We start from the raw sequence: 17,047 nt of genomic DNA on the forward strand, positions 1-17,047 counted from the left end.
GCGTTATCACGCAGAGACCGCAGTGAATTTCTATACATTTATCTTGTCTCCACATCCTTACCCAGCATATATTTAAAGACCGCCTGGGGTCGACTTACCCACTGGCGGCCGAATTATCTCCGCCGCGTCTTGTGACGTGGAAAGTTTAGGTATGCTCCTATGTTAGGGCTGCAGTAGACTCCGCTCTCGTGCAGAACGAGCGTCGGTGGCAATGGGAGCAAGTACGTTAGGCCCAGCATGATGCGTGCGGCTGCCGTGGTTTTTCTCCTTCAACTGATGAGGACTGGTGAGTGACCGCAGTGTGGGTGCTGCATGTCATCTGGTCTATTATATTTCTGCCGCTTGTTTTATAGACTGGTAAAAAATGCCATTCATAATCTGCTGCTCACCTAAACGGTGCATGACCAGCACTGCTTATAAAGAACTCAGGGGACAACAAAAACACTAGAAGAAGCAATATGAGTAGAACCAGCTTCGAGGGGGGGGGGGGGGGGGGGGAGGAATACAGGAAAAAGAAGGAGCACGCGCAACGATAAAAATTACCTCACCGTATTGTGCCGCTTTCAATTATTACACACGCTTTCATGTTTACCGTTTCGGTCGCAGGCTGTCACAAAGAATAACATTTGGTGCTGTGCTAACAAAGTTCTGGCGGGCGGATTTCACAGCGTCAATAACAGTGTATGTGCCGCACAGCCTGCAATATACGTGCGTTGAATAAGCTCAAAGACTGATAAAGTCTACTGCGAAGTACGAAAAACTAAAAACATACTATAAATGAAAATGCAGGGTTTATGGGGCTCGAAAACGCTTCTGTAAGCCGCGCTGGCATGATTAGTTTAGATCAGTTTAATACGGTTTAACGTCCGAAAGCGACTGAGGCTATGTGGAACGCGCTTTTATGTGGTAAGCTTGGTTGTATTATAACTGATATTACTGCTGCCATTAAACTTTCTGAAGGCCTGCTCACGGTGTTGATGCCTTGCTTTATAGTTTTCAAATTTTACATATTTTTCCTTACGTCGATCGCGTTTGTCAATCCTGATTTAGAGAAGTGCAAGCGTATAGCCGCGATTGCCGCACTGTAGGGATACGTTCCTGGCTGAGTGCTGTTACCGCGGCCCAAAGAGCCGTGCAGGCAGGCCTCTTTCCATTCCGTCAACAATGCGGCGCAACAAGTACTGATCTCTTCTGACTGCTCTCGAAAGTTAAAAAGCAATTTTTGCTTCAAAGAAGTCTTTCATAATCCAACCTGTATACAAGGTAACACAAATCGCGATTTAAAACAGTAAATTATTTGCGGTGGAGGGGTAACTTACTGTTAAAAAAAACATCAGTAAAACTAGTTTGCAATAAGTGGCCTAATAGGCACTCAAAAGCCATAGATGGTGCAATGTACCTTTGACGGTTCCGAAACACGGTACCGGCAGGCTCGAGCCCAGGGTTTTAGCTCCGCTCACATCGGCGGCATTTCCTGACATAACCCATCACGATTGGAGTACGCTGTGATCAGAAATAGTTCTTCTGCGGGAGGCGGGATAGAGTGCCTGAAAAAAAGCCAAGCTGGCTGGAAGTCTCTTCTTCATGGCATGCTAGGAGGACTTAATCTTGTTCTTAGGACAGTACGGCGAGCAGGTAATGTTTCGCAGTGCAGTGAAATTATTCTTATGAATCACCGCACTCTTGAGGCAGAAAACAAATAGCCCACAGCTGGATACCGGGGACTTGTAGGGTGCCTACCTTCGAGGTGGTCGTTGCCGCGTTGTTTTGAAATGAGGTCTGACGTGCTGACGGCTCGGAGGAAGCAGTCGTCGTCTTTGGTGCCTTGCGGAAAAGGTAGGATGAGACCGCGCGACAGGCTATCAGCGTCGGTGAGCTTCCGACTGGACTTATATTTAACGGCGAAATCGAATTCCTCCAGGCACAGTGCCCAACGTGCTAAACATCCGCTAGGCCACTTTAAAAGCTTTTGGCAGCACAATGAGTGATGATCGGGGATGAAATGAAACGGTCTGCCATGCAGGTACCGGCGGAAGTTAGCGGTGGCCCATATTGCCCCCAAACATTCTTTTTCGGTGGTAGGGTAGTTCGATTCAGCAAGCGAAACCGCGTGGCTGCCATAGGCGATTACGTTGTCGAAAGCCTCTTCCAATTGAACTACAACGGCGCCAAGGCCGACGTTTTTCACATTCGTGTGTACCTCCGTGTCCGTATCGTCGTCAAAACGTGCCATGGTCGAAGATGATTGGAGCAGATGTCTCAACTCTCCGAATGCAGTCTGCTATTCACTACGCCAGGAAAATGATGCGCCATCCCGGGTTAGGAGCATCAGAGGGCTGACGAGATGAACGAAGTTTATAATGAAGCGACTGTAGTATTAGGCCAGGCCCACAAACTGTCAGACTGCTTTTTTGTGGGCGGGGACAGGAAAAGCAGCAACGCGAGCAATTTTTCTAGTGTGAGCTCGGATTATTTTTGCACTCACGATCTGCCAGGGAAATGTAAGTTCTGTGAACCCGAGATGGCACATTTTGTGTTTTATGGAGAGGTTTGTGGATCAAAAATTTTCGAGGTCAGTTCTGAGGCGGTGCAGGTTGTCGCAAAAATGATCATGCCAAGATAAACAAGGCATGCTCGCATATTCAAACATGCCACCACGGTCTCCATAAACTCTGGAAGGTTGCAGGAACGCAGCATAGCCTTAAGGGGGGACGTCGACATCATATAAAATTGGCCAGCTCATGCCATGATTTTGCCAACTGCTTGTTTGGTAAGCATGTAATTTTCCTCAACGGAAGTATTACGACGTACATCATTCAGCAATCGCACTGTGCGAAACAATGATCATACATGTCACATGTCAGAAGTAAGTGCTAATCAAAACTTCTTCGTTAATAATAGACGTTCAGCATGAGAGAGTGTGAATTAACAACTTCACTACGAAAATAAGTGGTTCCTGTTTCTCGATGAACCCGCCATTATGTCCAGGGCTCCAACTGCTTGTGCTACCCGCTCCGCCCTGTATATCACGTAGAGATGGTCTTCAAGGTTAGTGCTGGTCAGCGTGACCTCCCACTGCTCAATTTAGGGTATCGGTCAGTCGTCGCTTTGGGGTACGCACATGCCTTTTTGTACAGGAATAGGTTACCCTGGCATAACTGGAATTGATTAGTGTACATAGTTCGGCAAATTTTCTCTACGCAACTAAGGTTTGAAGGTTTTGGCATGTCTTCATGTTCCCGATTCTACCTCGGTAAGTTTCTTTTTCGGTGGTGGGCAAGTTCGTCTAGCCTGTCTGTAGTGTTCGATGTTTGCACCATGCAGTATGGGAGCCGTTTGCAGCCTTTCATCCCTGACTCTATCTGGTCCGCTGACATGCGCATTGCCGTTTGCCTTCAGGATTCGCAGAAGCTGTTTATTTTATTTATTTATTTATTTCTATTTATTTCGGACAACAATACATGGTGTCCGCGGGGAGAGGCTAAAGGAGACCAGGATGTCTCCTGACGAGGCCTAACACCCGCATTACACGTCGGTGCAGATGGTGCGGAGTAACATATGAGAACAGTGGTACACCAAACACGGCGAGACAGGAATTCAAAATAAGCAATTACACAAGCACTGGTCAGGTAGAAAATAATACTGAAGAGGTTATCAACAATGAGCAATATTAAGTGGCGTACAAAAGAAAAACACATACACACAGTACAGTAGGAATAACAACGAAATGCAGCAGGTATGAATAATAAACATTTTACACGGGGGTGTTCAAAAGATGCCTCATTTTCTTCTTGAATTGATGAATGTTGACACTCTCTTGGGCACAAGCAATTAATGTTGGATATGTGTTGCATAAAACTGTTATTTGGTGATCTGAAGTCTGGGTGCCGTAATTAGTACGAGGCCTAGAACAAATCAAAGAAATTGTGCGCAAGTTATGTGTGATTGCTCTATTCAAGTAAGAACGGGAAAAAGATTCAGTCATGTTTTATTTTTTGGTAGATTAGGAGTGCTAAGGAGTGTTTGTAGCATAGAAAAACCGGTAACACCTTACAAGAGGTAAACATGCCATTAGTACTAACAGTATATCTACCCAAGGTGCGCAAGGCTCTTTTTTGTAGAGAGAACAACCTATCCGAGTCAGTTTTATTACATGTTCCCCATACTAAGAGACTATACACAATATGCCAATATACCATGTCAATATCCTTATCAGAGCGCCGTTTCCGAGAGTCTTCCTGTTCTTCTTTTCGATTTGAAATGAGATAATTTACATTCTTTGATTTCTGTATATTCTGCACGCTTCCTACGAATCGGTCACAGTTTTTGTATCGATGAATACTCAGCTAGTTCATGGCATAGAAAAAGTGCCTGTATATTGGCATGTATTGAGTTAGACGCTACCGGCTGCGCATACCGACGACGACAGTTATCATGAGCAGGAGGATTCACAGCTCCTTATGTGTATTTATCTGCCCGTTTATCAGAGGAGACTCTGTGCTGCTGCTTTGACGAAGAAATTGGGCCAGCCTTCGGCTAGTACGCACTGCGGCTGCGGCTGTATACTCCATAGGGTGCCGTCCGAGTACGGCGTCTTGCCGTGCCTTTGCAGCTCTGGTCTCTTTTTGCGATACATGTCAACATGTCAAAGTATGTGCCTTGGGGAAGACAGAGTTGATATTACTGCCAAAAAAGTGATTCACAGCTTTTTCATTTTTGTTTGTCCAGTTTGTTGCATGTTGTTTTTTGTTTACATTGTGGCAAAACAGGTTATATGTTTAAATTGAAGGACAAATCTGCCAGCCCATCAAGATCTGCCGGGGTAGAATACGTCGCTTAGTATTGAAATTTTCATGGAAAAACAAATCACGTTTAATAGCGAATCGAGTTGACATATGCACTTGCAAGTAAAATATCTTCGAGGATTGTGGCCTAAGCAGAAAGGGAACAAGAATGTCTTCGGGCTTTTTCTGGTCCTCTTACAGGATCGGCATATGAGGAGAAGAATCTCTCCTGTCCTCACACGGGTGACGACGAACCAGGCATCCCTTCAACGGCAGTTTGCGATGGAACGGTGGACTGCGCCATAGGTTCCGGTGAAACAGATCATGGCCCTTATGACGAAAGACCTGACATTTGCGGTAAGTTGTTGCCGCGCGAACTAGAATAAACCCTTCGATGAAGGGCATACAAAGACTAGGTTATTACTGCGAACTTACACGTTACAGCACGAAGCTTAGCGATAATTTATTGTTACTAGAACCCACTTCGACAATGCGATCAGCCGCATCAACAAACTACCATGGTGTTACTTTCAGCCCCATTGCCGTACCTGGAGAAAGTGGTTATGCTTGAGAGCCGAGGCGTGACGAGCACGTCCGCGCAAGTTTCCTGGTCGACGGTAACAAGAAATGTACCTGGCCACAAACTAAAATTTGCCGGCTACTTCCTGTCTGGGAAGTCGGCGGCCCACTCTTTTCAGAATTTCATATCAGGCCGCCTCACGTCGTACCATGTTCAATGGTGGAAACCCTGGACCAATTATACTTTAGTCTTCAGGCCGTTCTACACCGAGAGCGGAAAGCCCGAAAGTTCGTACAAACTGGGCAGAGCAGCTTCGGTGGTCTTCCGGACACTCTCCGCTGGTAAGTAAAACAAGAAACTCGTAGCTGTTGGAACATGGTGCACAACAGCCAGCCGAACCTAAGACTTTATTCACACAACTCGCGACTCATAATGACGTGAGTGGAGTGCAGTTAATGCGCGGTACTGGCAGAGATACACACTGTTTTAAACCATGACAGAGAACTATCAAGACGTTAATCAATGAAAATTGCAGAGAAACACATTGCGTTTGCGAATTAAAATGCCAAAATGAGCACAACAAAAAATTGTACATTGGTTCCACTGTGTACCAAAAGCATCCATAGCTAGACGGCTATGCTTGTTGCTTTCTCAAAATAGTGCGGCATTAACGGGTATCCACAGAGAGGGAAGAATACAGAATTGTACAAGTAACGAGAACATGAAGCAAAATCAAAACTTTGCAGTAGGCATTAAACAACACAAGTAAGAGAAGAGACCTCTACGAATTATAAACCCCGAAAAGAAATCTTGAATTTTCGCAGCATTTTATTTTGTGGGCGATGTCTGGAGGAAAACTATGTATATCAATGCTTCTGCGCAGCCGTATACAAGTGAGTGTTGGCATGACACTCACTCTGGAACACACCAGCTGTTTTGAAAGGCGCCATATTAGAGAACCGGATAGTGATAACTTAGTGGGAGTGTTTTAGTGACCATGTTTGAGTATGGTCAAGCCTTTTGCTTTGGGCTTTGAGTTTTATGAACACGTGACTACAGGTCACTGCTTGAACAGTGCAACAACTCGCTGTTTACATTAGCTATTAATTTAAAAGTCCAAATTAGCGCATTCAACGCTGGATGGGTCGTATATTTTGTTTTAGTACCTTTCTTTTCTCGAAATCAGAATTGGTAGATGTATTCATGCCGAAAGCTCAGCTGGGGCAACGTATGCCCCCAAAGAAACCACTCTGAACTAAGATATTCTAAATTAGCAAGATTATCAGTTTAGAAGACGTGCTCACTTCTGGCGGATCATGAGCCGGAGAGAGGTCAAAGGCACTCGCTCACATCACACCGCTTTCCTTCTGGCCTGTGAAAACGCCTGACGCTGTCGCTCACAGAAAACATGCACATGTTTAGTGGAAACAGTGAGCATGTTGAAGGAGGAAGGCTCATCACCTGTAGTCTGATACAATTCAAGAACGAAGCATCAAATGCCCCTCAAAGCAGCCTCTCCAGCCAAAGGCGCCGACCAATTGTTTCCCTTTACCGATAGCCTTGGACGTGCTGCTATGAAATCACAGGGAGTGGCAGATGATTGAGGCTGAGCACGGCTTAATCGAGTTAACCGTGGCGTTGTGAAAATCACTCAACGCCATTGGCTGAAGGAGCTTCTTTTGGTGGTATACTTGCAGGGTACGCCATTACTGTGAGCCAGCAATGTGCTGTCATCTGACTTCCACCAATCAGGAACGCCAATCCGAAACTGACTCTCACCGCAGAACGTAAGAACGCATCGACTTGCTTTGAAATTCTGGAAGACTGCATGCATACGGAGCTGTACAGTTTTCTTATGCTTACTTAGGCAAATCTCCTTGAAGATTCCAGTACAATACATAGAACAAGCAGGGCAATTAGCGATGTCGGTGACATTCCTATAACGCTGGCGCCCGCTTTCCACTGGCTGATGAATTTAGCGAAGTTCGCTTTGTATTAAACCACAGTCTCACAATCTCAAGACTTTGTACAAGTATATCAACAACCAGGCAGTGAGAGAAAATTAAGTTTGGAGCATAAAAGCTCTGCCGATATTTAAACTGCATCTCTATCGCAGTTTCAAGAGCGTAGATCAAAGGCACCGCGCATTCGAGGACTCACCATAGAAGGTTGTAGTTGCTATCGGTTATCGACCATGGTGAATGAAGTTTGAAAATGCCCAAATCTTCAAGCGCTTGTGTTCTTCGAGCCAGGCTACGCGTAAATTTGAGTGCTTTACCCACCTGTGGAGTCTCCACGATAAACCACTTTACTTAGCGGGACTTCGGACTCGCCTTCCTGTATTTCTTTATTGCATTACGTGCCAGGACGCACAAACATTATTTTTTAATGGCAGAGCCTTCAGCGTCACTGCTGTTCTCGCTGGTTAAGATGCCATAATTTTCTTAAAGTCATGCTTGGTCTTATTCGTTTGGCTGTCTTTTCAACTTAGTCTCCGGCTGTAAAACTCCTAACGGCAATATAAGCGAGCACTTTTACTGTATGACTTAATACAAGTGTCCGTGCGATACGCGTCAAAATTTTTCTCTTACTACTGCGCGAAAAGCATGTTTTATAAGCGGATTCAATGCATGACCAAGTTGGCTGCCCGGCAAAGAGCACCTGCACTCGCGCAACTAACAGAAGGAAGATGAAGAATATATTTTAAAAACGCATCTTCCAAGGAAACCAGTGTTTGTCAAGTTACATAGGAGCATGCAGTAGTAGACGAGAAAACAAAGGCATCAGAAAACGAACCTGCTATGTTTGCACCGATATTGATACAGATAACTCTCGTAGCTGGAGTAGTGGTCAGTTTTTTCTGCATCGTCCCTTTCTGACAAGCTGTTTTGAATTGTAACACGTATTTTTTTATTTGGAAGGTTTCGTGTAGTTTCGGCATCGTGGCCTTATTCACTTTCAGACGAGTTTCATTAGAGGTAGTAGCAATTCGCTCATCAAAGCATTTATTGTATTTTTATAATTGATATACCACCGCCGCTATGGCTCAGTGGCTATGGCACTCGGCTGCTGGCCTGGAAACGCGGTGTCGAACCAGGCGGCGGCGGTCGAATCTTGATTGAGGGAAATTATAGAGGCCCTTGTACTGTGTGATCCAAATGTCCGCCGCCCTCCAGTACTACGCCTCTCAAGAGTTAAGCCTGAGTCACTTTGGTGCGTTAAAGCACACTGAACAAGAAACCTTAATTTATTTACAGTACTTCTAGTCTCGATGCGGCACCGCAGCAGGTGTCTAATCATTAAAGTAAAAAGTTCAAAATAATAAAACGCAAATTACGAACAATTAAAGAAAAAAGAGCTCGACTATGAATATTTGATCACTCCATGTTAGCAAAGAACTTCAGAATTCAAAAAAGTTGAAAAAAGAAACCATAAAAAAGCGTAATAGCAGTCGTTTGCGATAGCAGGCATGGTAGTAGTCGCAATACTTCACAGAAACTAACAAGCTAAAGAGAGGTCAACAGGAAGAAGCTAAGAGACCAAAAAGGTTCTCGCAGTCATCTGTACAAAAGAAAAACAATAACCTGGAATGGTAAGAAATTTTCATTGCGTAGAATGTCGGATTATAAGCACTATACGGTTTGTGTGAGATGCTAACCTTGAGGTAAAGGAAGATAGTGAATACGCACCGGTAATCGATAACTCAAGTTCATTTCATTCGCTCGTAGCTAATGGAAAAAATGAATGCTTGAGGACTTGGATTTAACATGGGTATTCAGACAACGTAATCGCATGCGTATGCCGCGATTGTCGCGACTGTAGAAAGACGCGTATTCTGATACATTTATAATAAGTAGCGTAATAGTTGGCACACAAACTTACGAGGAGTCTCCTTCATCCAAGGTAAAAGTGATGCTTGGCCAGATGATGCTACAAGGTCTGTAAAGGAGTCAGTAATTTGGATTTGTTACGAATGAACCTTACCGCTCTCCATTGCCCTCTCAAGCAGAGGGATGTTGCCTGATTCTGGGAAAAACGTGTGCTTGCATATTAAAAAAAATGCGTCTGGAAAATGTAGTGCAGGCAAGTAGCTTCGTACTTTTCGGGGGTAGACAGAAGCACCTCCTAAAGGAATAACAGCTTTAGCAAAGCAGCAGAGGGGACATTGGTGATATGTACGTCCAATCCAAGGTCAGATGTTAGAGTTAAGTTTTTATCTTTATGTTCATAGACTGTCAAAAGCAGCAACCTGTTTATAATAGTTAAATTTACACGGCTGTTTTTTTTCCTGGTCACTCTTGTGCAAATGGATATTTTATTGTTTATTGTCTCTCCCATATTGCACTGCCTTCCACAAGTTTGCTAGGAGCTAACGGTGGTGCTTAGCATAAGGTGGTCATCATGGCTCTTTAGCGTTTTATACAGAACGCAGCCGTCGGCGAAAAGCTTTATGTCACAATCATTATTGTAGGCAATATCACTGATGAACACTAAAAACAACACCTGTCCCACGACAGATCCCATGTGATCTCTGATCCTCAGAAAAGTGAAGTCCCTCTGCTCAGTCTTTGACCAGTAAACACTGCTACATTCCCCAAAACAGGCGGTGCATATGTACTTTCCAGTGAACTCAAAAGAAGTGCGCCAATACTCCTCACCCAGGAAAGCATGCTAAGCAAGGTCACAGGCGCTCGTCTTTTGTGTATCCCTGCAGCGCAGAATCCCGTGGTAAAATCGGGAGTTTCCGAGAAATGGGTTAAAAGTATTCTACTGGATTGCCGTGTCCTATTAAAATAAATTATTGCTACTGGGTACTTCCAAGTGGTATGTACGGCCAGGGCAAGTACAAACTTTCTACCATGAACTCCATTCAGTGTTCGTCATTGATTTAACGACCACCACGCTCCTGTTATTTATTAGCGATACTCTCGGTCTTATGTGGGACTAGTGAAACACAAATACAAAAAAGATAACATATTGCACTCGAAGAATAGCACCGTGTATTCTGTGCTAAAACTGAGTATTTCCAAAATAGAACAAGTCTCCTTGTAACGCGCAACCGCCAACAACAATTGATACAACTAAACAGCCAACAACACGAGAAACAGAAGCAAATCAAGCACACTTAGGGAGTAATTACTCGCTCGCATCTAGACTAGCACAGCCACAAGGCTGGACACAAAGGCTATTGAGCTTTCTCCAAAACTTCGTAGATGAAGAAAATTTCGCCTAGTTCCTGGACGACCGATTGTCGGGGGCCGTCGCTAAACCAACAAAACAAATCATCGCGCCTAGCGGGTAGCCTTAGGGCTGCGCTTTGGTGAACGCGCTTTAGTCATCTTTATCATCATCCTGACTACGCCCACCACAGGGAAAGGGCTTCTCCTATATCTCTCCAATTAACTCTGCCTTGTGGCAGCTCGGTTTACCCTATCCCCGCAAACTTCTTAACCTTATCCGCCTAACTTTCTGCCGTACCATGCTAAACTTGCCTTCTCTTGGAACCCACTCCGGTACTCTTAAGGACCATAGGTTACCTTTCCTTCTCAATTTATTACACGCCCACGCCCATTCCTTCCTCTTGATTTCAACTAACATATCATCAACCCGCGTTTATTCTCTGCCCACTCCACTCTCTTCCAGTTTCTTAACGTTACACCTATCATTTTCTTTTCCATTGCTACATGCATGGTCTTCAATTTACGTTGAACTCTTTTTGTTATCCTTCACGTGTATGCTTCATATGTGAGAATCGGTTAAAAAAAAAACGTCATATACTCTCCTCTAGCGCGACATTGGTAAAGTGCCATTCATCATCCGAGAGAATAAGCAAAATGTGACCGACCCCATATTTAAACTTATGGTTAATTTGCTTTCGTTATTCTTATCTGCCGTCGCTACCCGCCCTAAATAGAAGCATTTTTTCGCCATTTACAACAGCTCGCTACCAATTGCAAACTGATTTTTCTTTCTAAAACTCTTGAACATTACTTTGGTTTTCTGAACTTTAATTTTTAGAACCAGCGTTCTGCTCTGCTTGTCAAACTCATCGATCATGCTGTGCAGTTTATCTTCTGACCGACATGGCAACGCAATGTCATCAGTGGATCACAGTTTACTAAGAAATTCTTCATTAACACTTATCTCATACTGTTACCAACCCAGGAATCAGAATACGTCCTGTAAATAGGTGGTGAATAGTAGTAGAGGGCGCGTCTCCCCACCTGACTTCTATCTTTATTTTAATTTTATTGATAACTTTATAGAGGATTGTGGTAGCTGTGCAGGCGTGATAAATGTCTAGATAAGGCTCTTATACATCCTGATTCCGCAATGCTTGCATCACTTCCGAGGTTTCGACTGAGTCATCTGATTTCTGGTTATGTGTGCAGGCTATCTTTAGGGACTGGTTATATATACTGCACATTTTTCTATCAATTGATCGTGTGAATATGGTCTATTCTCGAGAAACCTTCACGAAAGCATGCCCGATATTTTGGTTTATTGAAGTGTAAGGCTGTCCTGACCCTGTCAGCCATTAATTTAGTAAGCTCGTTTAAGGCAAAGTACAGTCAGCTGATCAGTCTTTAAGTTTTGAAGTCTATGACAGCTCCTTTCGTAAGGATTAAGAAAATCTTATCATTCTTCTCAGCTTATCCTACGCCCGAGGTTATAAGGCCTTGCGTTTACAAGGTGTCTAGTTTCTCTAGCACAATCTCTCCTCCGTCCAACAGGTCTGCTCTTACCTTATGCTCCCCAGATGCTTTCGTCCTTTCCTTTGCTACTAAGGCTTTTTTACTCTGCAGTAAAATAAAAAAAGCCCTCTTTTATTACTGCCGTTGTTGCGTGGTATTGTCTAGCTCATTTACATCCTCATTACGTTGGCTTTTGCATATATTTATTTAGAACTCTTTGGCTACTCTATCTTGTTAGTATTGCTGGAGACTTCGCCCTATTTTTCTCGTAAAGCATACACCTGATTTTTGCCTATGCCTTATTAATCCCTTATTGGTAAACAGATACTGTTTCTGGATTCCCCGAAATTTTTGGCCAATAGTATTATACTGCACAGCAAAAGAATCCGTAATAATTCGGAACAGTTAACATACAGGTCAATAGCGCAGGCATACTCTTTACACAACAGGAAGCACACTATTATTGAGGAAATAGTGGACATATATTTCGTGGTGTGTTAGACAAGCACACGTTTTCAGGACGCATATAAGGTATTTAAAGAGTGAGCGCTTGGTATATTTGATATCGTGTGTAATAAGCATATTCAGAATGCGATCACACTCAGAATGAAGACCATGGTGCTATTATGGTAGTAATGCGCTTTCTGTCACAGTTATTTTGGGCTTAAGAAGTTGAAATTTCAGAAGGGCCCGTGAAGGACAGCAACTAGGTTTAACATGTTTTAATAGTACCATGAATGGAAACCGCTGATTACCTCAGGCCCGTCACTTAAAGAATATCGCTCGTCCGGAAAACAACTAGAGGACCCAAACGCAGTCTCAGAGCGCACCATAGTTCTAGCTTCGTTAATATGTGAATAATTTTTCCCTCTGTCCCGCCTTTCAAAAAAAAAATATGGGACGCCCAGAACTCCTGGATAAACGCTTTTTTGAGCGGGAAATAGTTTATGAACACAATTTTTTCACGCATCGTAACTTATCACTGTAACCATCAATATTTCCGCAGATCTCCCCTTGGCAGGCTGGAATTTTTTGCTATTAACGCCTTTGCTATTGTGAAAAACAACATTCTCTATCGACTTTTATAGCAGTCCTAAATAGTCGATACGAGCAATGTACAAGCTTTAAAAGGAAGTTTTTGCTACGCACCGAAATAATGCACCGTTAGCTTTAATATTTCAATAGCAGCCCCATACAATATTAAAACATTCAGAACTGATGTCCACGGCTCCAAGACATCGATGTGCCAAATGAAATTTTTGCACTGTCATTAAAGACACGCTTCTGAATTGTTAATAAGCAGTGCAGATTTGAGAGAATCCTAAAGGTACATATTTGCGAAGAATTAATGAAGGACGACCTTCTGCTTTCAGTGCGCGGCAGCATTAACTGTTTTCCCCCTGAACGCCAATCATTACGACAGTTTTCCACACAAGCGCCGAGCAGCGTTGTTGACGCGTGAGAAAAATGCAGAAGCAGCTGCCGTTAACCCATGCAGCTAGGAAAACTGTCGATTGCAGGCACAATTTCTGCTAGGTTTGCTATGACCGCACAAAACCACTCGAACATTTGAGTAGTCGCCCATAGCTATAGAAATGTTTCTCGTCATAGCACATCATTATCTGTTGCCTCATAAGCAACTATGAAAACCCTGCAAATGTAGCTTTTCATTCAAACTTCGACTGACGTCGCGGGAATACCTTCCTCATAGTTGACCTCGTAATGCAGAAAGGTACTCCAGTCGACGATATTGCAGTTCCGCATAATGAAGTTGCAGTTCCGTGGTCATGTTTTTCCGCGCCCCCACGCTGAGCCCGAGATGCCCGGTTTGGTGTCGGCGCTCTCGCCACAACAACAGAATCTGGTGGTCAACATGTCGGTCCCTCAGCCTGGAACAGCAATCCAGTCGGTTTCCATGTCCACTGGCAGGCAACTAGCGAGCGCCGTGGTCCGCATGGAGACCTGCACATTGCGTTGCCCGCTGACTGGTCGCCAGAGGAGAACGTGCTGTATGCCACGCTGCCTCTACAGGGAGGCATGGACTACTGGCTGTCCGTGAGCGCCGTGGGTACGAGCTGCTCTGGGGTCACCTTCCAAGGCCCCGAAGTGGAGCTCGAAGCCAGCGTACAACTCGGTCAGTCGTGAAAGTCGTGTGGCATAAAGCGAAAAACGCACGCTTCCAGATGCTTAGACCGGAGGTCTTGCTTGCGAACAGCGCAACAGAGCCCACAAAGCCCGCCGAAAAACATGCAATTCTGTTTACTTTGAAAACTAAGCAGGGAAACCGAGAACACAGTTTCTTTAATCGCAACAAAAAAAAAACGGCAGGTAAAAGGGCGCTGGAGACAACGATAGAAGCTGGGTAGTGCGCAGTAACGAACGAGCGCAAGGATAATGTGCTTTTTAGAAACACCGCCAAACAGTACGATCAGACGTGCCTCTACTTGGCACGAAAGGGTCACAGAAAATTACAGTCAATTGTTGAGCATATACAGGTATATTATTCTCACAACTAGCATGAATGCACGAATTCTATAACCGAAACGCGAGGAGAAATGCTACGTTTTTTAGATAGCAGGTTATCGAACTTCTGACGAAAACACAAGTCGTAGAAAAAAGCACGCCGCAGGTATTTTGCGTCGTTGATGCAAACCGCAACGAGAACCAGCGCATCATGCTCTAATTGACGTTTCATTTACGAGCACTTGGTTAGTCTTTTTAATGTCTTGTAAATGTAATCTGCTTCGCGACACACGCAAGATTATGATCATTTAAATTTCGCAGTACAAGAAGGCACATTAGAGGCACACAACACTCCAGTCCTTCGGTGCGGTCAGCTCAACTCACCTACTTTATGGCTGTGCGAATAAATAACTATTTTCAGTAAATGACCCAGTCCTGACGCCTAAGCGTTATAATCCCAACAATCGCGGGCGTAATTGTTTGAGGAATTTCGCCAAACGTGCAATAAGAAAGGGCACTGGAACCGAAATGGGGATTTAAAATTAAAAGCACTGGAAGAGGAAATTTATGTTTAACTAGACTGCTCCTTCTGGCTCTTCTCCACTAAGTTCTGGTTATCTGTACATTGCTTGCTGTAACAAAAATATTGCTGCGTCCACAGATGAGAAGCCGTGAAATTAAAACCCACTGTACTAAACACTTGCCCGTGTGGTTAAGTGATATTTTTGTTTCTATTCAGGAAGCAGTAACGGCCGTTTTTCACTTTTTCTTCATTGGTCCAAACACAAAAAAATAGTAAAATAATTTTGGCGTTCGTTTTAGTATATATCTAAGCAGAGCGTAACTTTTGTACAGTCGCCGTATATTCCAGCATCAAAAGAATTAAATTTCTTATGGCAATAAACCTTTTATATACAATACAAATACCGACGAAAACGGTTTTCATTTGAATACTGCGATAAAAATTAATATACTGTCTTGAAAAAATGTGTGTGTGCGTGCGTGTGCGTGTGTGTCGTGCGTGTGTGTCGTGCGTGTGTGTCGTGCGTGTGTGTCGTGCGTGCGTGCGCGCGCGTGTGTGTGAGTGTGTGTGTGTGTGTCTGTGTGAGAGAGAGTGTGTGTGTGTTTGTGTGTGTGGGGGGGGGGGCAGTCGCAGCCTGTGCCTCCTTGTTGGGCCATCTTTCGGAGTCGCACGGGTCCACACATACCCGGCCGGAGGGCTACTGACGGCCACAAATGGCAGACGGCAGGTGACAGGCGAGCCGCTAAAGCCAGATGTGGTCCCCATACGAGGACCACATAGAAAGGCTCGTTTACAGGAATGCAAAAAAGAAATAAGGCACCGAGAAAACTGCAACGCAATGGCAAAAAAAGGAGACACGAATACACAGGATATACACACAAATATGTGACTGTTGTAGAATTCTTGAGCAGAAGATATGTGGGAAAGCATAGAAGTCCACAAAAACGCTACGCCATAGTGTTAAAATGGGTCCCAAGAGAGGAATTTCATCCCAGCGAACAGCGCTTGCCAAAAACACAAAAATAATGGGATAAATACAGATCAGAAGCGACATCATAAAAAAGCACGAATGAATACAAATACAACACGAGTGTGAATAAAAAGTACCTTAAATAATAAATTTTACCTAAAATGGTGCCATCAGCAAAAACACAACAATAATAATAGGATGAATACAGATGGGAGACGAGCGTCACAGATTTGGACAACGTTTAACCACAAGAAGAATTTCAAATAAAAATATATAATAGTAAAAAAAAAGGAAAAATAACGGAATATGCGGCCTCCACGGGACCAAAGAATGAGTTGAATTCCAGATGGAAATAACTAGCCGAAACTGACATGCAGAATAGGTATGACCTCAGACGACCCAATATGTGGTGGTGCTTTGTCTATTAGCGTTGCAATTTTCGTTGGTCTCTGCCATGGAGACAGATGATAGGGTGCCGTGGTTTTCGTTGAAGCCCTTCTGCACTGTGTTAAACATAAAAGTAAAGTATGATTTGCGTTGTTCGCGCTCCCGAGTGTTTTTAAAGCTACTCTGCAATATCGTTACTCTAAGTTTATCAAGCTCCTAGCCTTTTTCGTTGAGGTGTCTCGAAAGAGGGAGGCCAGGAAGAGATGGAGCGTGTGAGCGGTGGTTGTTAAATCTTAATCGGAAAGAATTATTTGTTTGGCCAATGTATTGCATTTGACATTTGCCACGCTCGAGCATGTAAACAACATTACTGGAATCGCAATTCAAATCTTCTCGGATAACATGTTTGACATCTGAATTTCCCTCAACAAAAAGGCTGACCATGGGACGTGTTTTATATGCGCCGCACAAAAAACATAGGCCTGAATTACGCATTGGGTCCAGTTTTTTTTTAGGTATGATGGTCTTGATGAACCACACGCAATCATTTCATAGTATAAGGATAAGCGCGCCAAAGAGCGATAAATGTCCAGGGGACATGCTCTATCACACCCAAACGCTTCCTTGAAAGCACTTTGAGTATGTTCAATGATTTTGAGGCTATTTTTTCTTAGCATGCTTATGTGCGGCAGAAATGTGAGTTTT

The sequence above is a fragment of the Amblyomma americanum genome, chromosome 6 (assembly GCF_052857255.1).
Source record: "Amblyomma americanum isolate KBUSLIRL-KWMA chromosome 6, ASM5285725v1, whole genome shotgun sequence".
NCBI classification, from domain to species: Eukaryota; Metazoa; Arthropoda; class Arachnida; order Ixodida; family Ixodidae; genus Amblyomma; species Amblyomma americanum.